Genomic DNA, 24,834 nt, shown 5'->3' with positions numbered 1-24,834 from the left:
TGAATAAATGTTCTGACTCATTATAGAGAGAATGATTTTAAAAACCATTGTATTCTCCTATACGCCTTGTTTGAAGGTAGGAAAGAAGGGAAAGGATTAGAGAAATAGAGGTAAGAGGGAAAGTGAAAGAAAGAAGGAAAAGAGAAATCTTGATGAATGGAGGAGTGAAGCCTCTTGTTCTGGTTTGTACTGATCTTATTTAAGCTTGGGGAAAACTGATGAGTCTGTGATTATTTTAATGACCATGAAACCTGTGCATTCAAAGAAATAAATGAAGCTATGTAATCACCTTCTAAGTAATATCAAAGACCCAGAAAAGGACCAGGGGGAGGGACATCATTGTATAATAGTATTTACATCATAGAGGACACGGCAGGCAAAGGTAAACCAGGGGTTGAAGTATTTGCAGAACTAGAGCCCAAAATTGAATCCAATAATTGTTTCTACTTTGGTATTTTAGCAAGAGAAATGCTGTTTTTCTTTTCTTTTTTCTTTTTTCTTTTTTTTTTTTTTTTTTTTTTTTGAGGTTTTGTGAGCAGTTTATAAAGCAAGTTAAAACTTTGGAAGTGCAACAACAGAATATACCAACGATTGGCAAACTGAATCAGAAGTTGTATACTAGATGAGAGTATTGGGACAAGATGCTCTAAATTTTATATAGTAATGAAATTACTCTTGGTTTAAACAAAGACAAATTTCTTTTTTTTTTTTTTTTGTCTTTTTGTCTTTTTGCTATTTCTTTGGGCCACTCCCGCGCATATGGAGGTTCCCAGGCTAGGGGTTGAATCGGAGCTGTGGCCACCGGCCTACACCAGAGCCACAGCAACGCAGGATCCGAGCCGCGTCTGCAACCTACACCACAGCTCACGGCAACGCCGGATCATTAACCCACTGAGCAAGGGCAGGGATCAAACCCGCAATCTCATGGTTCCTAGTCGGATTCGTTAACCACTGCGCCACGACGGGAACTCCCAAATTTCTGATTATCTTAAATAGCATGACATTCCTTTTTTTTTTTTTTAGGGTCTTACCTGAAGCGTATTAAAGTTCTCAGGCATGGGGTCGAATCGGAGATGTAGCTGCCTGCCTACACCCAACGCCACAGCAATGCAGGATCTGAGCCACGGCTGCAATCTACACCACAGCTCACAGCAACGCTGGATCCTTAACCCACTGAAGGAGATCAGGGATCGAACCAGCGTCCTCATGGATACTATTCCAGCTCATTACAGCTGAGCCACAACAGGAACTCCACATTATGTTCTTTTAATCTGACATAAAATTATATGACTGCTTGTCTAAGGGAGTATGAGACACTGACACTGCCCTTGAGATAAGCAAGAAAGGCAAACACATATACACAGATGACTAGCAATGCCTCTGGGCCTCAGTTTTCTCATCTGTAAAATGGGTATAACATTTCATACCTAGGTTTCTGTGAGAATTAAAGAAGATAATAAATGGAAAGCATTTATTTGAGCAGGTGCCCAATCAAAATAGCTACTATCATTCACCCCATTACTCTAAATAGGTAACGGAAAGTCTTAAGGAAATTAGGAAGCCCAGAGAAATAAAACCTAATTAAAAACAAAAACGAAAACTCAGCCCTTCAAACCAATGAAGCTTCTGAGTTTTGGGTTTTTTTTTTGTTTTTTTTTTTTTTTTTGATAATTGCAACGATTTTTAATTTTTATTTATTTATTTATTTTGCTTTTTAGGGCCACACCCACAGCATATGGAGGTTCCCAGGCTAAGGGTCCAATCGGAGCTACAGCTGCCGGCCTATGCCACAGCCACAGCAACGCTGGATCTGAGACTTGTCTTTGACTTACACCACAGCTCACGGCAATGCCAGATCCTCAAACCACTGAGTGAGGCCAAGGATCGAACTCACAACCTCATGTTTCCTAGTCGGATTTGTTTCTGCTGTGCCATGACCAGAACTCCATGAAGCTTCTGATTATGAAATTGTCATTAATCAAACTTTGCTACAAACAGGGTTTCCAGATAAAAAACACACCCACTTAAATTTTAGTATCAGAACAACAGATATTTTTAGTATAAGAATGTCCCATGCACTATTATACTAAAATATTGCCTGTTGTTCAGCTAAAATTCAAATATAACTGATTGTCCTGTTTTTTTTATTCAACAAATGTGGCAACCTAACTGCAAACAGTAGAGACCTAGTTTGTTTAATTCCTACTTTTTAGCCCATGTCCCTGCAGAGGTACCAGGAAAGGAAACCTTATTTCAGAAAGTCAAAAAAATTTAAAAAATGAAATTTATACAATTAAAACTTTTCAAATTTTCAGAACTTATCAATTAAGAGAAACAATGTCTGTTTTTCCATTTTAGAGTTTAGCAAGTGGCTTTTGGTTTTTAATAATCTCTCACCTAAACCATGGCAATGTGCTGTTTCTAGGTTCCCTTGGCCAGTTCTGAATTTTGTTTTGTTTTGCCTTTCCTCTTTCTCCAGTGCTGGGCTCCATGGAAACTTGCTTATGCAGAGAGACCTGTGGAGCTGAGAGTAAACTGACAAATAAGACACCCAGACTGAGATGCTTTGTCAAAAGGAATGATCCTTTCCAGTCAAGTGGTACTATGTAGGGAGGGGAAGATGTAGGTCCAGGAAATGTTTACATCAATGGAGTAAATGTAAAAGGATGTTATGAACATATCTATGACATTTTGCATTTCCTAGATTAACACCTGGTGTTCCTTTGTTAGTTTATGTTTTGCAAAAAGGTGACAGGGTGAAGGCCTACAACAGTTTAATGAATTCAGAAACTTTCATCAACAATGAAGTTAATACTTGAAGCATGAGCTTTGTACTCTAAATTCTGTGAGACACTACCTATGTGCAGAGAGTAGTAATAAGGATTTCTGGTTTAATTTTGTTGACAAAAGACACTATATTAAGTTTTGCTTTCATATGTATTTACTTGGCTTCATGGTTAATTAACATGGTTGATAAAACACATACTTACATACAAATTCAGGTATATTATCCACTGACATGAAAAATGAAAAAAGGTTCAAAAATAACTTTATGGAGTTCCCATCGTGGCGCAGTGGTTAACGAATCTGACTAGGAACCATGAGGTTGTAGGTTCGGTCCCTGCCCTTGCTCAGTGGGTTAACGATCTGGCGTTGCCATGAGCTGTGGTGTAGGCTGCAGACGCGGCTCAGATCCTGCGTTGCTGTGGCTCTGGCGTAGGCTGGTGGCTACAGCTCCGATTGGACCCCTAGCCTGGGAGTCTCCATATGCCGCGGGAGCGGCCCAAGAAATGGCAAAAAAAAAGACAAAAAAAAAATAAATAAATAAATAATAAAAAAATAACTTTATTTTAGTGTTTAAAAATGTTTTTAAAAATTTCAAGAAAGTCCCCTCATGGCACAGCAGGTTAAGGATCCAGTGTTGCCACAGCTGTGTCGCAGGTCAAAACTAAGATGCAGGTTTGAACCCTGGCCTGGGAACTTCCACATGCTGCAGGTGCAGCCAAAAAAATTGAAAGTTGCAGTTTTTGCTTTAAGTTCCCTTATCCATCACTGATACAGATGTTCTCTTAATTTTTACAATTTTATGATATCCCAATATTTATTTAAAGTCCGTAAACCTCTTTAATCATTTCTAAGTAAATGTTAAACTTTTTTTAGATATTATTATCCTATCGAAATCCTTATTTCATCTTAATTTAGAATTTAAAACAATGAAACCGAGAAAAAAGAAAGAAAGAACTGTCAAAGCAAACACAAAACCAAAAGAACATTAGAACAACACATTTTCCTTTGAAGAGCAGAGAAAAATCATGGGTAATTCGGGCCAGTTGATTTCTAGAGAACTCCAGCTATCAGAATGACTTTGTCGGGAGCAGCCACCCAACAGTCCTGGCCATTACATGTCAATCTGTCAAACCAACAAACAAAAACACCACAGGCTTTAGTGCAAATGGCATATGACAAATGCAGATGTGCCTCTGAAAAGAATCCTTTGCTTTTTAAACACCTGCAAGGATTCCAAAACAACTGGCATGCCTTCCACTCTGCCATAGCCACTCTCTTGACCCTGAGTTCGGGGTGGTAAAGAAAAAATGCCTAGAATGTACAGTCTTCCAACCCTATTTGGAAGAGCAGTGGGGGGCTGATGAGGAACTAGTACAGTGTTGATGTCACAATGCCATGCACCTGCTTTGGATGTAAAAAGAAAGAGTTTATTACAGAAACTGCAGCGTTTTTTTCATCTTCTCATTAAGTAGACATGAGCAAATTCAAGTGTGTCTCCCATTTATTAGGTTAACCCATCCTGAATTAAAAGGGCTTATTGAGAGGTTTTTTTTTCCTTTTCTTCCCCAACAGGTATATTGTCTTCCTTTCACAATTAAATTGCCTCCTACCTTTTGGTTTGGGCAGATGAGTCATTTGTAGTACTGTTGCAAAACAGTGTTTCTTAGACACAACAACAAAAAAATGTAGTTTACACTTTTATAGACATTTTTTAAATATTAAAAGGACAAGCATCCCACAAATACCTTTTATTTATTTATTTATTTATTTATTTATTTATTTACTTACTTAATTTACTTATTTATTTTGCTTTTTAGGGCTGCACCCAAGGCATATGGAGGTCCCCAAGCTAGCGGTCAAATCAGAGCTACAGCTGCCAGCCTACACCACAACCACAGCAACTTGGGATCCAAAATGCATCTGTGACTTACACCACAGCTCACAGCAACACCGAATCCTTAATCCACTGAGTGAGGCCAGGGATCAAACCCGAAAACTCATGGTTCCTAGTCGGATTCGTTTCCACTGTGCCACGAACGGGAACTCCACAAATACCTTTCTATTTGATGATTTTTTTTTTCATTGAGCATTTTTATGTCTAAAAAATATATTACCAAAGAAACATAACTCATTCCCAAGGAATAACCCTTCTGTGTCCGTTTCAGCTGGTATCTTTTGTAGTGTGATCCTTATAAAACTATACTATGAAACAATGGCTAACATACATGTCTTTAAGGATCTCAGCTGGTAGAGGAAAACGTCCCTTTAACCCAGTAATTTTGTTTGCCAGAGGCAGTTTGATAGCATTCTTCATCTCTTCCTTAATAACAATCATTATAATATGTACATGTAGTTACCAAACAGAATCTCTCAGGTTAGTAGTCAAGCTATAAATATAGATAGGGCACTACTATGTTATCAGAAAGAATGTCAGCCAGAGCAGGCTGCCCAGTAGCAAATTACAAAGTTTTGGCTCCCAAGAATGAGATGCGTTGTTTGCTCTTGCACACTGCAGCTGCCACCCCACCCCACCCCCCTTGTTTGGTGGTTTATTACACACAAGCTACTAATGAATGGGAGCCGCTGTTTTACAGTACACCACACTTACAGGACTTATCTCTAGGCCCACCACAGATTTGACTGATCAACAGCAGGGCACCGCCATCATAATTCTTCCTAGAAACAGGAGTATAAAAAGGGGTTTGTTGGAGGTTGGCTGGGTCTGCAGAGAATCCTGCCCGCAGGGCTTGCCGATGCCATCACTAGCTGTTATGGTCTTTGGCCTAATAAGGTACAGAAACAAAGATTGTTCACTTATTCAAGAAGACTAAAGCACCAGAATGATGGAAAGTAGAGGCAGTAGGGCACACATCCAAGTGGGATTAAGGCCACAAGTGCAACTTTATAGGGCTGTCTGGGTGGCAGAATAAGGAACTGCAGCTGAAAATCCAGTTCAAACATAATTTATTATACGTCATTCATAGTTAGAGGTGGCTGTCATTAGGACTTAAATTGTTGCATTGTGTCCAACTGATTTTGATAAGTATTTTTGGAAGCTTCTTACGTGTTATCATAACTCAGAAACAGAGGCAGAAGGTAAACAACAGACTGTTAATTAAACTGATGTAGTGCTATCTAAGAAATATATCTGGAAAGGGCCATAGTGCTTCATTTTTTCCCCATTCTCTACCATAAGTCACACTATGTTCTTCACATTTCTTTTTTTTTTTTTTTTTTTTTTTTTTTTTTGTCTTTTGTCGTTGTTGTTGTTGCTATTTCTTGGGCCGCTCCCTCGGCTTATGGAGGTTCCCAGGCTAGGGGTTGAATCGGAGCTGTAGCCACCGGCCTACGCCAGAGCCACAGCAACGTGGGATCCGAGCCGCATCTGCAACCTACACCACAGCTCACGGCAACGCCGGATCGTTAACCCACTGAGCAAGGGCAGGGACAGAACCTGCAACCTCATGGTTCCTAGTCAAATTCGTTAACCACTGCACCACGACGGGAACCCTGTTCTTCACATTTCTAACTTTTGGCATTGTTTTTACTGCAGTGAAACATCACAGTTGCCATCTCCTAGACTTTCTCAAACTTTCAGATAAACATCAATAAAATAAATTCATCTATTTCCCAACAAAACAAACACAGTAATCCTGTTTTATATCAGAGGAAATTTCAATTTGGAGAAGTCATTTGCCCCAGTTCTAAAGACATTGAATGACTTAGCCTAGAATAAAATTCTAAAGTTAAATACTACCGGAATTAGAAATGTGGGCTATGGAGTTCTGTAGTGGTGCAGCAGGTCGAGGATCTGGTTTTGTCACTGTAGCAGCCTGGGTCACTGCCATGGTGCAAGTTCAATCCCTGGCCTGGGAATTTACACATGCTGCAGGAGTGGCCAAAAGAAAAAAAAAAAAAAAAAAAAAGGAAAAGTAAGCTATTAGAAGGGTATTTCCACAATGAGCCCTGCATATTTTGAAGTCACTGTACAATAGTCTCTTGTCTGCAAGAGAGGACTATACTTGGCTGAGACTTCATTGTATTACAAATGGACTATATGTTCTAGGATCACAATGAATTAAAGTCATTTCAATTGACTTTAATATGTATTTGTAGTTAATGAAGTTTGATTATCTTAATATTATTTAATAGAGTGTTATAAGTTATAGAGTTTGTGTGTGAGGGTACTGGGGTCAATCACAATAATGTCAGATCAGTGTTAATTGAGGATTACAATCTGAGATTAGAAGTAAATGTAGCAGTTTTTCAAATAATATCCTTCAAATAGTTCAAGTAGCAAGTCATCCTCTCAGCCCCGCCTCCCACCACCATGTTTTATTTATCCTGATCAAACCATTTGAGCTTTTAAAATTGGTGTCATAAATTTAATATTATCTTTAATATTTACTTAGGACATTGCCCGGCTTACTATTTTATTCAGTCTTTTAATATATTCCCTTATATCTCTCTGCTCACGTCCACTTTGGCAGCACAGTAACTTATAGTAGTCTGGTACTTGTCTTAGAAAGCAGAAATGTCTTTTGTGACCACTGTATGTGTGAAGCTATTCTAAATCAAATGGGAAATTGTGAGGTAAGACAGTGTGAAACTGTGTTAAACTAGTTCTCCTCTGAACTCTGTTACTTTAGCTATTTGACCTTATGCAATTTACTAAACTTCTCTAAGCCTCACTTTGATCATTTATTCTATGGGGATATCTTATATACTTGACCCTTCTGCATTCCTTGTTATATATTCAAGGACAAGTAGCTGCTTTAAAGCAGAAATAACTGGAAACAACCTAAATGACCATCAATAAGATAATGGTTAAAGAAATTCGGGTACTGTGGGATATTAGGCAACAGTTACAAAGAGTGAAATGTTTTATAGCAATGTCTGTGTTATAATAATGTCTTCCCTGCAGTTCCCATCATGGCTCAGCAGTAACAAACCCAACTAGTATCCACAAGGACATAGGTTTGATCCCTCGGCTCGCTCAGTGGGTTAAGGGTATGGCGTTGCTGTGAGTTGTGGTATGGGTCATAGACTCGGCTTGGATCCTGTGTTGCTGTGGCTATGGTGTAGGCCAGCAGCTACAGTTCCAATTCTGATTCGACTCCTAGCCTGGGAACTTCCATATACCGTGGGTGCGGCCATAAGAAGACAAAAAAAAAGGTCTTCCCTGACATATTATGAAGTGAGAAAAACACATAATAAAATCTCATTTGTTTAAAAAAAAAGCTTAGTATATGTGTGCATTCATAAGAACAAGGGTATCTAACCCTTATATAATGCTTACTGTGTGCCAAACACTGTTCTAAGCAGTTCACATAAAAATTTACTTAATCCTTATAATAACTCAATGTGATAGTATTGTTGCTATCCCCGCTTTTACAGATGAGGAAACTGAGATCATACATGTGGTAAACAATAGAGCTGGGACCCAAAACTTGATTCTCTAGATCCAGAGTCTGTGTTCTTCACTATTATCTATCTGTCTGGCTACCTATCTATCTATCTATCCATCAACTACCTATCATTTGTCTGCCTATCTTTCCAACCATTCATCCATCATCCATCCATCTTTATACCTGAGATATGGAAGGATGCACACTCTTGGAGAAGTGATGAAGGGCACTTTCACTTTTTTCTACATTATCACTTTCATTTCTATAAATTTCTGTATTGTTGGCCATGCCATAGTAAAATTTAGAAGCATAATACCGGGTATATTTGATTAAAAGTTGCAGTAATTATTAAGGAAAAGCTTTACAAACAAGTGGTCCTTAAGTGGGTATTAAAAGCAATGTTAACAATTTTCTTTGAGTCACCCCTTAAATATGAAAATTGTTCTGTATCTTTTAGGGCAAGTGGTATGACATCTTTTACATTTTTTTTCTTTTTAGGGCCACACCCTTGGCGTTTGGAGGTTCCCAGGCTAGAGGTCTAATCGGAGCTACAGCTACCAGCCTACACCACAACCAAAGAAATGCCATATCCGAATTGCATCTACAACCTACACTACAGCTCACAGCAACACTGGATCCTTAACCCACTGGGCGAGTCCAGGGATCAAATCAGCAACCTCATGGTTACTAGTCAGATTCATTTCTGCTGAGCAACAATGGGAACTCTGACACCTTTTGCTTTTAACTGCAACATTTTTTTCATTCAAGAGCACCTACATAACACCTTGTTTCCCCTATGAACATTCAGAAGTTTTGTACTGACTGAAAGGAGCCTATAAGTAAAAGACTTCTGTTAGAGGAGGGTTATAATTTGAGGGTATGTGGCAGGGCAAAGTCAAATCAAAATTAAATATATGATTCTAGACAATTAACCAGTGCTTTATTCAACATGATTAACCAGCAACAGATAAAAATGGGTGTTTCTTTTACTGTCACAAACCCTTGCACCCATCCACATTGTTTGCCTCATATTTGATTCTAATTTGATGTTCCATATGTTTCAAACCATTTCCCCTATAAAATATTTCTTGGGCCTGGAAGCTTTAGTTAATTTAGTTTGAAAACTAAACTGAGACTTAGTTTCTACTTGAGTTTCATATTAGTAAGATCGACACATAACAAACATTACATTACTGGACTGTTGTGCATTACTTCACTAAAAAACTTGTATTAGTTTACTATTTTGATTTCAAGATGATTATGATATTGCTAGAATGTATTTAGTGTGTCTTTATTCCTTGCTTCTTTGCCTGTTAGTATCTTTTTATCAAAGATTTTGAGGTTGATCATACAATTGGCTGATACTTCCTGATTATAAGATATCCCTGTGGCCTTTTAAATGTATTTGAGTGTATTTCTAAACTTTCATTCACTTGCATAGGTGTAAATGAAGAACATCTGGGTGGCAGAATTTAAAAAATTATTTTTTCCTTTCTTAAGCTAAAGATTTGTTCACTTAAAAACACATGTTAAGGAGTTCCCATCGTGGCTCAGTGGAAACGAATTTGACTAGTATCCACTTGGATGCAGGTTCGATCCCTGGCCTCGCTCAGTGGGTTAAGGATCCAGCATTGCCATGAGCTGTGGTGTAGCGTGAAAGCATGGCTCGGATCTGACATTGCTGTGGCTGTGGCCTAGGCCAGCAGCTAGGTGGGAACACCACCATGTGTCACGGGTGAGGCCTTAAAAAACAAAAAAAACACAAAAAACAAAAACCACATTTTAAGATGCAGTGTAGGAGATCCTGTCGTGGCTCAGTGGTTAATGAATCTGATTAGGAACCACGAGGTTGTGGGTTCAATCCCTAGCCTTGCTCAATGGGTTAAGGATCTGGCATTGCCGTGACCTGTGGTTTAGGTCGCAGACGTGGCTTGGATCCCGAGTTGCTGTGGCTCTGGCAAAGGCCGGCGGCTACAGCTCCGATTAGACCCCCTAGCCTGGGAACCTCCACATGCTGGGGGAGCAGCCCTAGAAAAGGCAAAAAGACAAAAAAAAAAAAAAAAAAGATGCAGTGTTTATCCGTAACTATAATGAAACTTTGAGAGCAAGTGGCACATAAGAAGTGACCCACATAATTTCTTTGAGAAAGAATGATTGATTTTCCATGAGTCTTCAATTTATTCTTTGAAATGTTATTTCACAAATATGAGAAATACATATCTACATGAGGATACTGAGGAACATAGAGGCACCTAGATCCAGGGATGAGCTAGTGTGACAAGCACTAGATTTCTCACACTTATTCCTCACCACTGAATTTTAACTCTCTTTAAAATAAATGTTTTTAATACCTGTAAAATGTTTTCATGGCACTTATGATGACAGTATTTCCTGAATGAATAAGGTATAAAATGGCCCATTAAAACAGATAACATTTGGTCTCACTTTGTGTTATTCTCAAAACTTTATTTGAAACCAATTAAATAATTTTTATTGTACACTGTACAATTTCATTTCTATACATTTCCCCCCACCTAGAATATGGTCCCATATCTGTCTATCACAGCCCGGCCCACTCTTCAAGTCCCATGCTCTCTATCAAACTTCTCCAGGATATTCTGTTTTCATAGCAGTTCATACCTTTACTGTGACTTATTCTGAGGAAACGTATCCAATTTCTTTTTCCTGGATCGATAGCTGGGCCCAAATCCCAACCTTTTTTGGTATTTTTAAATTATAATCCGTATTTCCACAAAATTTCACGATGGCAGGAGTTTATTTAGTCTTTTGTTATCTTTGAATAACTTGGAGGAATACCTTATACCTACTGTAGAGGAAGTCAACGGCATTTATTCAGTGGGTAGCAGGCACCCAAGGATAGTCAACTGAAATAGATTTCTCCACTAAATTAAGTTCCATAATCAGGAATTGTATCTATCAGCACTCAAGTATAGATATATTCACAAATTTGAGAGAGAGAAAAAAATCTGATATTAAACAAACACTCAAATAATTGACTGAATTTTTCACTATACATTGTGATCTTCTACTACATAGATATAAAATATTCCTTTTGGAAGAATACAAAACATTTTTATGACTGGTTGACTTGCTTAAAAACCTCATTAGGATATTTTTAAATTTTAAAAGGAAATCCTATTTTGCCAAAATTATGTGAATTTGTCCAGAATGATAACAGCTTCAGGAGAGAGGGAAAGGAGGAAGAGGAGGCAAAGGAGAAGGAAAAGAAAAAGAAGAAAAAGGAGGTGGGGAGAAAGAAAATGTATTTTTGATATCACAATATGTTGGGCAGGAGTAATTTAAAAGAAAAATGAAGAATCTCTGACCTTTATTTATGCTTCCCAGTGCTCGTGTGGTGTGTGGTGCTTCTATGTACCTTCTATGTGCAAACTTTATGTAGCAATTGACAAATTTTCTTTTGGTATTCCTAAAATAATTTCTTCTCCTCCTCCTTCTTCATCTTCTTCTTTTGCAACATGGGAAGTTTACATGAAAGTGTACCAACAGCTTAGATTACTTAGAAATACTACGAAGACAGCAAGAGGGACATTACCAGAATCTATAATACTAAAAGTTGATTCCCAGACTTCCCGTCATGGCTCAGCGAAAACAAATCTGCCTAGCATCCATGAGGATGTAGGTTCGATCCCTGGCCTTGCTCAGTGGGTCAAGGATCCGGTGTTGCCATGAGCTGTAGTATAGGTCACAGACTCACTAGGATCCTGTGTTGCTGTGGCTGTAGCATCGGCCTGCAGCTGCAGCTCTTATTCAACCTCTAGCCTGGGAACTTCCATATGGAGCAGGTATAGCCCTAAAAAGGAAAAAAAAAATTTTTTTTCAGAGTATCTAAACAAACATTTCAATGTTAATATGAGTCTTTATTTTTGCATTTCTTAATTTGCAAATTGTAGAAAAGACACTCCAAGTTTGACTTTGGGGGCTTGAGCATCTACTTCCAAATCAAAATAAACAATTCTCAGTTTAACTGTCATGTTTTTTTTTTTTGTTTTTGTTGTTTTTTTTTTTTGTCTTTCGTCTGTTGTTGTTGTTGCTATTTCTTGGGCCGCTCCCGCGGCATATGGAGGTTCCCAGGCTAGGGGTTGAATCGGAGCTGTAGCCACCGGCCTACGCCAGAGCCACAGCAACGCGGGATCCGAGCCGCGTCTGCAACCTACACCACAGCTCACGGCAACGCCAGATCGTTAACCCACTGAGCAAGGGCAGGGACCGAACCCGCAACCTCATGGTTCCTAGTCGGATTCGTTAACCACTGCGCCACGACGGGAACTCCTAACTGTCATGTTTTAATTGAAAAACCTTGCCATAAGAAAGGTTATAATATACGTCATTCTTTATATACAATATGCAACGTCTAACCAGAAACAGTAGCTTTTCTTTTTTATATACATTTATTTTATTTAATGTATTTATTTATTTATTTATTTATTTATTTTTGTCTTTTTGCCTTTTCTAGGGCCGCTCCAGGGGCATATGGAGGTTCCCAAGTGAGGGGTCTAATCGGAGCTATAGCTGCCGGCCTATGCCACAGCCACAGCAACGCTGGATCATTAACCCACTGATGGAGGCCAGAGATCGAACCCGCAACCTCATGGTGCCTAGTCGGATTCGTTAACCACTGAGTCATGACAGGAACTCCTTTTTTTTAAACATTTAAAATTGTATTCTAATCCTAAAAAGACGACTGAATTTGTTTGGATGCTTGCATAATTCAGGGGCAAAGGCCTTGATTTAAGTTTATGTAAAATTACTAATTTAAGTGTATACAACTTAAGAAATTAAAAAATAGGAGTTCCTGTCGTGGCGCAGTGGTTAACGAATCTGACTAGGAACCATGAGGTTTCGGGTTCGATCCCTGCCCTTGCTCAGTGGGTTAAGGATCCGGCATTGTCGTGAGCTGTGGTGTAGGTCGCAGACGCGGCTCGGATCCAGCGTTGCTGTGGCTCTGGTGTAGGCCGGTGGCTACAGCTCCAATTCGACCGACCCCTAGCCTGGGAACCTCCATATGCCGCAGGAGCGGCCCAAAGAAATGGCAAAAAGACAAAAAAATAAAATAAATAAAAAAAAATAAAAAATAATAATTTCCAGGGAGTTCTCTTGTGGTTCAGCAGCTTAAGGATCTGGCATTGTCACTGCAGCAGCTTGGGTCACTGCTGTGGGGTGGGTTTGATCTCTGGCCTGGGAACTTCCTCATATCTCGGGTGTGCCCCCACCACCGCCAAAAAAATTTCCGTGTTAACATCCACAAGCATACATTACATAATTAAAACAAAATAATTTAATTAACTAATAACCTAATTAGAGTCACATGGTGTAATCCTTTTGTGTTTCTTAATTTCTGTATTTTTTGGGGTTTTGGTTTTTTTTTTGGGTTTTGGTTTTTTTTCTGGTTCCTAGTCAGATTCGTTAACCACTGTGCCACATCGGGAACTCCCCCTTAATTTCTGTATGTTTAGAGAGGTTGTATCAATATCCGATTAACTAAACTTTTTATTTGTCGTTTTTTAGAGTATTTTGTAAACTTTTTTTTTTTTTTAACACGGAGAGTAGAAATCCAAGAGAAGCAAAAAGTAGCCCTTCACAACTTTGTTTATTCAGTCTTGTTAAGACATCAAAAGATACCAGTCTATAAATGCTAAAAAGGGCAGAGCTGGGGAGTGAGGAAATTAGAGAGAGGTTGATAAAATGGTACAAACTTTCAGCTATAAGATGAATAAGGTCTGAAAATGTAATGTGTAACATAGTGACTATAGTTGATAACACTGTATGAATAATCGAAATTTGTTAAGAGAGCAGAACTTAAATGTCTTCTTTTAAAAAAAAGATAAATACAGAAGGTGATGGATGTGTTAATTAACTAGATGGGAAAAACACTTTCACAGTGTATGCTTCTATCAAATCATCACGGTGTACATTTTAAATATCTTACAATTTTGTAAATTATATTTCAATAGAGCTGAAAAAAAAATCTAGAAGGGAAACCTTACCTATAACACTGCAGAATTTAATCAATGGTATGCTCTCAAATAATTACTTAATATGCATAACCTACTTCTAAAAGCATATTTATTATTACATTTTGTTTTGAAATATACATACAATCTACGGTTTTCTTGTACATTTTAAAAAATTCAAGGTAGTTATTTAATTTATATAAGGCTGTTCATGTTTGATTTTTAAAGATTAAGACTTTCCATTCTAAAAGACCGATACATTGACAGATGGATAGGTAGATAGATAGACAGACAGATACACACACACAAAGAAAAACAATAATTAGCAAAATTTACTTCTCAGTGAATAGAATTTTTAAAATTGGGTCTTTTAACCTTTTTGTCTGTGACATATAAAAACTTTGCTCTTTGATATAAAATCTTGATTTTTCAGAGATATAGAAATAAAAATAAAAAAGCCTAAATAACACAACACAACATTCTAAATCAACTATACTCCAATAAAACTTTTAAAAAATTAAAAAGCCTATTGCTATAGGTTAATCAATTGAAATAGAAAGCCATAAAGAGAGCTATCCCAGTTCCATTTATCAGGTGGATCAGAGTGTGCAAATGACTCAGCTGTCTCCTTGGCAAAATGGCATTAATGATATTTATTTCATGACATTATTCTATGGATCAAACAAAATTATGAATTGAGAAGTGCCTTGTAAACTCTAAGGCATTAAATAAAACTAAGATGTTTTTCAATAATAATTTTATCTAGCTGAGGAATTATGATTTATGCAAGATATCATTCCCAACAGTGAGTTTGATGTCTAAGCGCGGGACCACTTCAGAACCATATATTTAACCTATAGGAAGTAGAGTGTCTTTCTGGTCCCCTCTCAGATTAGCAACCTGCAAGAAAAGGATCTACAGTTAGAGCCATGCTATATTAGGTGGACAGTGTAATCACTAGGACAATTCTTAACACAAAGAAAGTGGAAATATGAATCTGAAGAGGGGAAATATCAAAGGTACTCTTTATCAAAAGTGAAACTTTGAAATCCATCTATTTAAGGTTAATCACTATTCTTTTAGTTAAGCTGTTGTCATCTCTAACTTTCCCTGAGTAGAAAATAATCTACACTTCCAACTAAGTTATTCATGGTCCAATTTGTTCTCAGAATACTATAATAGGCTTTGTGAAGATAAGTTTTATAATAGGGATTTAACATAGTGAGAAGCTAAGACACAGAGGCCTTCAAACACAAAGAGTATATATGTATATAAACTGCTCAGTCCCCTCCTCCTCTTCTTCCATCCTCCCTTGTCCCCTCTCCCGAAAGGACATTCACCCCTATTTAAAATCTAACTTTTACAAAGGATTCAGATGAAATGTCATCTCAACAACTCCACAGTACAATTGGTTTATCTACTGCAGCGTTGCTTCAGTGCCATTTCAACAGTGCTGGGAAATGGGGGAAACTGCGTAAAGTACCACTGGAAGCAGGAATGCTGTGAAAGGTTTTGAGAAAGAAACATTCAAAATCTTCCCTCTCGGCAGTTCCGCCTTGCTTGATGACCACATTTACATACTGAGTACATGCTCAAAGGGAACTCTACTTTACTGGAGAAAATAAAACTTTCAGTTTGGCATCTTGGGGAGGGGGCAAGGGAGAAGAAGAAGGAAGAGGAGAATCACTGATGATTTACACACATTATTACTATTATACTTTGCAAGCTTCTGATATCTTAAACTATTGAAAATACTTAAAGTTGATTTGGAGACACTATTAATTTATTGCTTTTTCCTCTTTAGCTCTATAAGATCTTATTTCCTCTATTTATAATGTTTATCTCATTGTATCCAAATGAGTGCCTATTTGTTTTACAAAGTAGAAAGGCACTTAAAGTGAAGCGCAAGTTTATCTTCATTCCAGACTTTTTTTTTAAGATTCCATATTTTCCCATTTTAAACATTTCAAGACAGAAGCACATGAAATGTAATATTTACAATACTTGAAACTCTTTATCTATTAATGTATTTTAATAACTAGCTTCTCTTTTCCCTACATGTTACATCCCTGCTGAACCTATTTTGTTGCAAGTCAGGCTATCTTATTTGCATATTTGTAACAAAGTATATAAAAGGATGAAGATGTGTAGTTCATTGAGTTTTTATATTCAACACTTTTTTTATTTAAAAAATCTTACAAAACACGTAGAATTATATAACAAATATACATATTAAATATTTTAAGCAAAGAAAAATTTAATTGTTTTTTAATGTGCTTTTAATGATTTCTAGCACTCACACCTCCTTCCTTGCTTTCCAAACTGTTTATACTGTCCCCAATAACACTCAGTGGAAAGCTGTCATTCCTGGCTAAATCCTTACTTAGGGTGGATGCTATGCCTCCGTGAGACAGGGTCAGGGGGTCAAAATCGATTTTAGAGGCCACCTGGAGAGTCCAGGCCATGAACTGACTCAAAAAATTTATATCAGAGCCGGAATAGTCCACCTCCCAGGGTCAGATCTGGCCTGACACTCCAACCGCAGGCTGGGGCATGCTAGACCGAGCTCAGAGAGAGGCCAGAGTTGTTGACCCTGCTAGCTGACCTCTTCAAACTTCAGGAGAATTTTTTTGGCAGTTACCACGGTGACTGGGTACTCTAAAAGCTTATCCTTCTTACTGAAAGGAGGAAAAAAAAATTAGGAAAAAATATGTTAAAACCTACCTTGCAGAGATGCCTATCACAGTTAAAGTTTAAAAGGGGGGGGGGGGAGAAATTGAAGGAGCTCTAAATTGTCTATGACTTTTATATTAATTTCCACTGCTGTTCCTAACAAAATTGGAATTTGTAAGTTCTTTCAAAAAAGCAAAATTTCACATTTGGAGCAGATACTACTTTAAAAAATTAATAGCTGACAACAATTTGAATAATGTATTAAAATACTTTTTCAACAATGTAATGTACTTGGAATATTCTAATATCTCTATGATTTTCTTTGAGAATCAGCTTTGAAATAAGATCTATCATAAATGCTAATCTAAAATAGTGTAACTAAATTACCATTTTTGCATCAAAAACACATGCAATTTTTTTTTCTGGGAGAAAAGTATCCATTTTTGCTTGACTTGAAATAATAAAGTTAGAAGAAAAGCAAGAGGTCATTATTACATGTTTCTAAATTTTTTTACCAAGTGACTTAGTAAAATAATATGTACATTAAAAACAATATCATGAAGATACACTTAACAAAAGAAAGCTGAGAGGAAAAAATTCAAGGTGCAACTTTTTTTAGAGCAATTTAAAGCTTCAAAAAAAAAAAAAAAAGCCACAGAATATTTTTCTGTTAATACCAAATGCTATCTTGTCTTAAAGTTCCACAACAATAGAAAGACTTATGAATTAAAATTTAATTCCCCATGGGGTAAACCTATCACATTATAAAACTCCACTAGTTGAATTTTGGTGACAGATTGTAATACAAAATACTTTTAAATGGCTCCTGTATATGACTTGAAATTAGATGAGAATCATAATAATTTAGAAGTCAAATATTCTTTAATCATATTAATACTTGCTTTAAAAAAATGCCTGTGTAACGTATAACCTTTTGTAAAGTTAAATCTCTGACTTGTAGTGTTGTTACTACTCTGGCCCTCCCTGAATTTTCTCATCTACTTCTTACATGACCCAGGCCCTGGAAGTCTTGAAAGGACCTTATACAGAGTGTGTGTGTGTGTGTGTGTGTGTGTGTGTGTGTGTGTGTGTGTGAACAGAAGCACTCACAAACAATTAAGCCCTGGTGAGGGTGGTTTTGCATTTTAAAAAGCAGTGGCTATATAACAAAACAATGTCTTTGGTCTAAATATCATTTCTCATCTTGACTCTAAGCCAAGTAAGGAAAAATGATGAATTACAGAAATGTAGTAACTGACACTCCAAAAATGAATACTGAAATTTCAGAGGAATGTTTTAAACTAATCTTGAATGTTCACTTTGCTGTGACCTATTTTCACTGCTTTGTAATCACCACTAAATTCCTAGAACAGAATGGACACAAAACCAAGTATCTGTTAATTAATCTTAATTTAAAAATATATATATATAATTCAGAATTTAATTTCCTTTCTTGTCTTGTGTTCAAAACACCCAGTGAAAGGAAAGACTGGCAATATATTTCGAGATGATTTTGTCATGTGATCCAACTGCACTTTACTAAAACACAGGTCTTTCAATTAGAGAGTGTGGTGCTTGCTATTGCAGAGTGGGCAATGAGGTTGGTGAGTCACTACAACTCTGGTGCCAGCTCATTCTCTATGATGAACTCAGACTGTCCTTCCCAGCCGGGAACTCTTGGCAAGCTTCCTTAAAGACCCGGAGGCTGGCAAAGCATGAAGAACTATCAAACAGGAAATGAGGTCCTCCTCAGGTTTTGAAAAGAGATGATAGAAGACTTAAAGTGAAGCAAGCCAGGCCAGAATCTTCCTAAACCACAAGCCTTATCTTGAGTGAAACATTATTTCTAAGTTGGATCTGAAAAGGAAAAGAAGTTAAAGTGTAAGACAATGGACCATTTGTACTCAGGAAAACAGTGCCAAGTCTTAGTTTGGTTTCCTCAAGTCAAAGTTAATATCTCTCCCAAGAAAAAACCAAAAATCATTTGTTGGTTTTCTGCATAAATTTCTACTAAAATGACAATGAGATAAATAGATATTTTATTCAGTAACTCATAGACTTGGATTTTCTCTTATGTTGAAAATTCACCAATTTGTCATTAGAACTACAGGATTCAGGAACTGGGAGGGATTTAAGAGATTATCTAGTCCTACCTCTTTACCATATGCAAAATCTGAAGCCAGGAACCTGAACTGCTGTCTTACATACACATTATTAGTTACATGCCTCAACTGGAATTTAGATCCTATTTGGCATTTCTACCCTGGTGTGTTCTCCACTGCAATGAGCAGCCTCTTCACTGACAGAAAGGATACTGAAAGCCCATACCAGGAGACATATTCAGAGCCCTTGGAGACAGAGTTATTCTGGGGCCATGGTATAAAACAATTGTAAAGCTCATTCAGGTTACACTTCCAGGAGACAGTTTTAGGTACCACACAAGCAGAAATTCTGCAAAATCAGGTAGTGAAAAAATCCAGTAATATGTACTATAGGAAGCTTCAAAATTCCCAGGAACTTATTATATCTGATGGTAACAAAGGTGTGTTGTTTATATTATTTCTCCAGCCAATTGTTTTTATTGACTGTTTTGGCTAATAGGCACTGATTGATTTTCTTTTAATTGGTACAGAGTCTCCACTCTGCCAGGTTTATAATTAAATATTGAAAAGCAAGGGTTTGGGTGTTAGTCTAAGCTTCCAGTGGTATGAAAGTTTGTCCAAACAATGCCTGCCAGTCCATAGGGGCTTAGTCTGGTCTTTCTTCAATATTTCTCTAATTTACTTCAGTTTTAACTTGTTTCTTTCTTCTCTTTTTTTTTTTTTTTTGGTCTTTTTGCCTTTTCTATGGCTGCTCCAGGGGCATATGGAGATTCCCAAGCTAGGGGTCTAATCGGAGCTGCAGCCACCGGCCTACACCACAGCTCACAGCAACGCCGGATCCTTAACCCACTGAGCAAGGCCAGGGATCAAACCCACAACCTCATGGTTACTAGTCGGATTCGTTAACCACTGCGCCACGAAGGGAACTGCAGTTTTAACTTGTTTCTATTAGGATCAGTGGATCCTAAAGTGAAGTAAAAAGAAGCCTATAGAAAAATGTGGAATTCATTGCTGATACCCCAAACTGCCACTTGTCAACAGCTGTAACATTTACTCTCTATACCATGTATTTTCAGTGCAGTCCCCCAATTTCCCTTCTAACTTGTCATGGCATTTGGGAGAACTCAGGATTAATTCTGAGAATCTGGCTCAGGGCCCCAGAACGGAAAAGAGTAAGGAATAATAATTTAAAGGGAGGAAAAAAGGTACTAGGTATACTGAGGGGTCAGTGGTTTTTATAGGGAAAAAGGTTGGTGTTTAGGAAAACAGTTTTGTGTGATTAAGAGGTGATGGCAATAGGAGTCAGGTAATCCTTAGGTCCATCTAGAATTTCAAAAAAAAAATGCTACATCTTTTCCATAGGTTGCAATGGGTGTTGGTTAAAGGAGGCATTTTGGGTACTAATTACATGATAAATTTTGGAGCAGGGGATGAAACTCTGAAGTTGCATCAGAAGAATGTTTTCTTGGCTACTCAAGGCTCCTGATGAAGTTCAGCTACCTATTGCAGTTATGTGTGTGTCTCTATTTTTCTGTTTCTTAAAACACTCCCCTTGACCCAGAAACAGACTTCACTGAAAGGAGAAAGAGATGTTAATAGAAACTTCTTAGCAGAAGAGAACTTTCCGAATACAAATATTTTTCTTTTTGGATCAAGGAAGAAAGTGAGGAACTATTAAAGAGAACTTCCCCAGAGTTCCAGCTGTGGTGCAGTGGGTTAAAAATCTAACTGCAGCAGCTTGGGTTGCTGCAGAGGTGAGGGTTTGATCCCCAGCTTGGTGCAGCGGGTTAAGGGATCTGGCATTGCTATAGCTGCCACATAGGTCATAGCTGAAACTTAGATTCAATCCCTGGGCCAGAAACTTCTGTATGTCATGGGTGTGGACATTAAAAAAAAAAAAAAAAATGAGAACTTCCTGCTTGGTGCTGTGCTCCATCAAGCTGCAGGGGTGATGTGGATGGAAAAGCTGGAGTTGCTCTCCCCAGGTTCTTGACCTGCCAGAGCTCGTCTCTCGTTCAAGGTGGGCACAGCACTCCATTTTACACAACATCCACTGCCCTGCTCCTATAAGGGCACAACCTAGGGCAACTTGGACTGTGCCTGCCTTTTGCTGAAACATGACCACTTGAAAAAAGGCCCACTCTTTTGGCATTCTTCATAGTCTCCTTAGGAAATTGTTAAAGACAGAAATTTTGAAATTGAATTTTAATGATTGAGAAAAGAGGGGTAAGGCACAGCAGCTGCTTCAGAGCAGCTGCCCCACTGCTCCATGCTCAGGAAAGGGCATGGTCTTGGCCACGACAGCCACCAATCAAGAAGAGGGGAAGAAAGGGATCATGAAGGTGAACGGTTCAGGTTTAGAGCTGCGGTCCTGGCCCCTGGTCCCTGAAAAACAATCCACATCCACAAACACAAAGGAAAAAGCAAGCAAAACAAACAAAACACAAAAACTCAGTCCTAGGTTGCTCAAGAGAATTGTGGGCCCAAGAATACGTGTGTGGAGGGGGGGGGAGATGAGGGACTGATCTATTAAAAAGGACCTGGTGGGGGGAGGGGCTTGAGGGGGAAGGGGAGAGTTTTGTAGGAGAAGGAACAAGTTTCTCTCCCGTTTCCCCATGGCTTGTGTGCCAGAGTGACTGCAGTCGGATTAACTTTCTTTTCCCTTCTTCTGCCTGCCTGGGTCCTGTGGAAATGAGAAGCCAAACACAGGACAATGCTCTCATACCACATTTCCTCATCCCGAAACTCAAGGGCCTGAGAGTGAAACTTCACCAAAAGTTATTGCAAGCGACAAAATCGGGCTGACAAATTGTCGATAATCGCGCCTTCAACGCGTCGGATGGCTTTCAGGCAATAAAGAAACAGATGCGCCAAAGGGTAGGCAGGGCGCGGGCCACAGCTCAGGCGGCAGTTTCCAGGTTGCGCCCCGCCTCTACCCGGCGCCACACCTGCCCCACAACAAGGGACCGCGTGCCGCGGACTGCAGGGCTCCCACCGGCGGCGGCTGGAGCTCCAGCTCTTTTTCTGGCCGAAGTTCACACAGACTGCAAGGTGGAGCCTCTCTCTTCCCTCTCCTCCAATTAACCCTTGCAGTGGTGCGCGCGTCTATGGTCTCAAATGCCCTTGATTTACAGTCACGTTACCGAGTTTTCTTTTGTTCGAAATCCTGGGCCCGCAAGACCTTGGCATGTGTTGGACGTCTAGTTACTTCTGCATGCCTGTCTGTACCCTGCGACAGAGAAAATATTAGGAATTGAGGCTCAAGATAAATAATAATGATATTTTTACCTGTGGATACATTGGAAGAACATGTGCATATTAAATCATTTCAGAATTTAAGATAAATCTGGAAAGTTCTTTCAAAGTGTTTTCAGGTTGGTATCTCTATTAACAGCCCCTCCTCCCCATATGCACATAGACTCGCTAGGGTGCCCTTTGTTTTTTACATTTTGGATTCACTACATGTTTTACATTAGGAGCAACTTTAAATGTGTACATTGATGTAAAGATGAATTCTCTATGTAAGATATGATTTCTTGCATGGTTTATTTACAAATCAGTCACCTAATCAGAAGGCATCAGATTCAGTGATCAGTTGCAGCCCTCCAAGGAGGATGACTGAGCTATAAAAGTTCGCGTTCACAGTTAAATTCACTCTTCCACTTTCTCCAACTTGAATTTTGATTTCTGCATTTAAATACAACACAGCCCTTGAATTAAGGGTCTTCTTGTTAAACTGGAGGCTGTTCTCATTTCCTTGAACTCTATAAATGAACTGCATTGTCACATAATCGATAGGGAAAACTCATCTGTCACAGATCCTAAGCAACGCCTTGCCGCAGAAATAACACGATCTGGCATTTCTGAGTTTGAAAAATGTGATGTTTAGATGACATGAGACCAGAACTATCCATACGGCTTAAATGTCATGTTCTCTATGATGGGCTGAGAACGCACATGCTGAGATATTTCCAATAGGCGTCTCTCCTTGTTAGAGACAGGTGGTCCCGTTTTCTTCTATAATCAAGTAGTATAACGGTATTGAGATTTGGGATTCAAAGCTATTTCTAAGCTCATCTAAGTTTGTCTGCTCTCACAGAGTTTATGACAGAATTTCAAATTAAGCATTTTCCTCTCTGAACCAATGAGCAATTCAGATTTGAGTTTTGGAGATGGAAATCTGAAACTAAATGTCCAACAACTTCAAAACCTATCCTTTGAAGTCCCACATCATTCCCATCAATGTGATCAGGATTTCTGCAGTGTATAAATCCTTCACCTCAAAAGTAACTGAAAGGCATCTGATCATAAGTAACAGGAACCCATAATCTCCAGCAAGCTTTTTCTCTGCCTCAATGTCACTGTAGTTGCCTTTATGGCCTTCTCTCTACAATCTGCCACCTACAAATACTGCCATATCCTACAAGAGCATGAAGATGTAAACCTTCCTTATCTGTATTCTCTCCCCTTTTATTTTTCATATAGCACTTTTAATTCAATGACTTCTTTCACTGCTGGCCTTTTTTAAAGGAAAAAAAAAAAAGCAGTACTAGATGGACTTACCTTGGAATCTACTCCACTTGATAGATTAGATTATGTGATAAAAATGTTAATTTCTCTCACAGGAACTTTGCTAAGAGGCCTCATGACCTTGGCATACGAAGACTTCTTTACACACCAAAGGTGAAAGGTAATCTGTTTAATAGATTTGCTCTGTCATTGAGTTAATGTATTAAATAGTACAGTTACCCTTAGCCTACCTGGACCCATCTATACAAAGAAAATGCTAGAGGGGATCAGATAGTAGAGAGCTAGGGGAGACAGTTTCAGATGTTAAAAGTTGTCTTTTCTAAAACTAAAGCTATCAGAGCCTGCATTTCCCACATCTTCCACGGCTAGGCTAAGATCTTTGGGATGAACTAAGAAACACCACCTCTAATTAGTTCATTTGTCATCAGAGAACCACTGCATGAAGCCAGGTATTTTGTTCCTATTCAACTCTAGAAGAAAATGGGACAACGTGGGCTATTATAAAAAGCTCAGCATTCAGTGCCAACATTTCAAATTGGCCTCATTTTACAAGATCTCAGAAACCCCCAACTCATTCAGACTATGTCTTGGCAACCCTGCTCTAGCACCAAACAGGACTGTTAACACACACGAGTTTATCCATTATCATAGTTCACAGGCTTCTCCATAGTTGCAATTTGACATTTGGAACCTGTGTCATGCAGAAGGGCTGGAAATCCATCCAGGAACCAAGTCACTTATTTCTAAAGTAACTGTCATAGTGGGTAGCAGCGGGGGAAGGCGGGGAGCTGGAGGAGAAGAAATAGGCACACAATAACCAAGCTGTCTATAAAGAGCAGGTAACTGATAAAAAAGAGTTCTCTTCTTGAGTACTTGTTCAGTGTGTGAATTTACCTTATTTACAATTATGAGAAATGATTGCTCTTATCCCAGCCTTATACACTGAACTAATTGTTATAATTATTATTATTATTATTTAGAAATATGGTGCCTTCAATATCTTAGCCTTGACTCTCAAGACATAAACCACATGAGGTCAATGCCACAATTTTGAGGATTTGCCTGAATTCTTAATCACAGTGCAGAGTATGATACACTGGACACAGGAGATATATTGGACAACCCCAATGTATACACGGCTCTAAAATTTTAAGTTGTTAATTTCTCTCTATACTTACATACCCCCCCACTCCACCTCCAACCCCTCATTGAAAATATTTCTTTCCCTTACTGTCTTCAGTCTAAGTTTAAGAGTACACAAACCATTAGCTGGAGGTAGCAGTGTGTTTGCAGTACTATTTATGAAATACTTCTCTATTTAGTTCCCAATGTGGCTCAGCA

General features: G+C 38.4%; 1 long non-coding RNA gene across 4 annotated transcripts in view; it reads right to left on the bottom strand.

Annotated features, from left to right (window-relative positions):
* Window positions 1-13,805: 13,805 nt before the first annotated feature.
* The window catches only part of LOC146397623 (uncharacterized), a 44,352-nt gene continuing 33,323 nt past the window's right edge, over window positions 13,806-24,834 (bottom strand). For 3 of the 4 annotated variants that reach the window (XR_014824393.1, XR_014824392.1, XR_014824391.1), the window contains 2 exons: window positions 22,107-22,192; window positions 13,806-18,718 (listed from right to left, as the gene is read on the bottom strand). This is a non-coding gene — a long non-coding RNA (uncharacterized LOC146397623). Of the gene's footprint in view, window positions 18,719-21,688; window positions 22,193-24,834 lie in introns of all 4 variants that reach the window. The other variant, XR_014824394.1, reaches the window with a different exon arrangement.

Source organism: Sus scrofa, chromosome 13 (assembly GCF_054392235.1).
Source record: "Sus scrofa isolate SSC_HxYL_T2T_F1_AM1 chromosome 13, Sscrofa_HxYL_maternal_Yorkshire_Landrace_v2.0, whole genome shotgun sequence".
Taxonomy (NCBI): domain Eukaryota; kingdom Metazoa; phylum Chordata; class Mammalia; order Artiodactyla; family Suidae; genus Sus; species Sus scrofa.
Note: the sequence above shows the minus strand (reverse complement) of the source record. Positions and strands in the feature narration are given on the sequence as shown.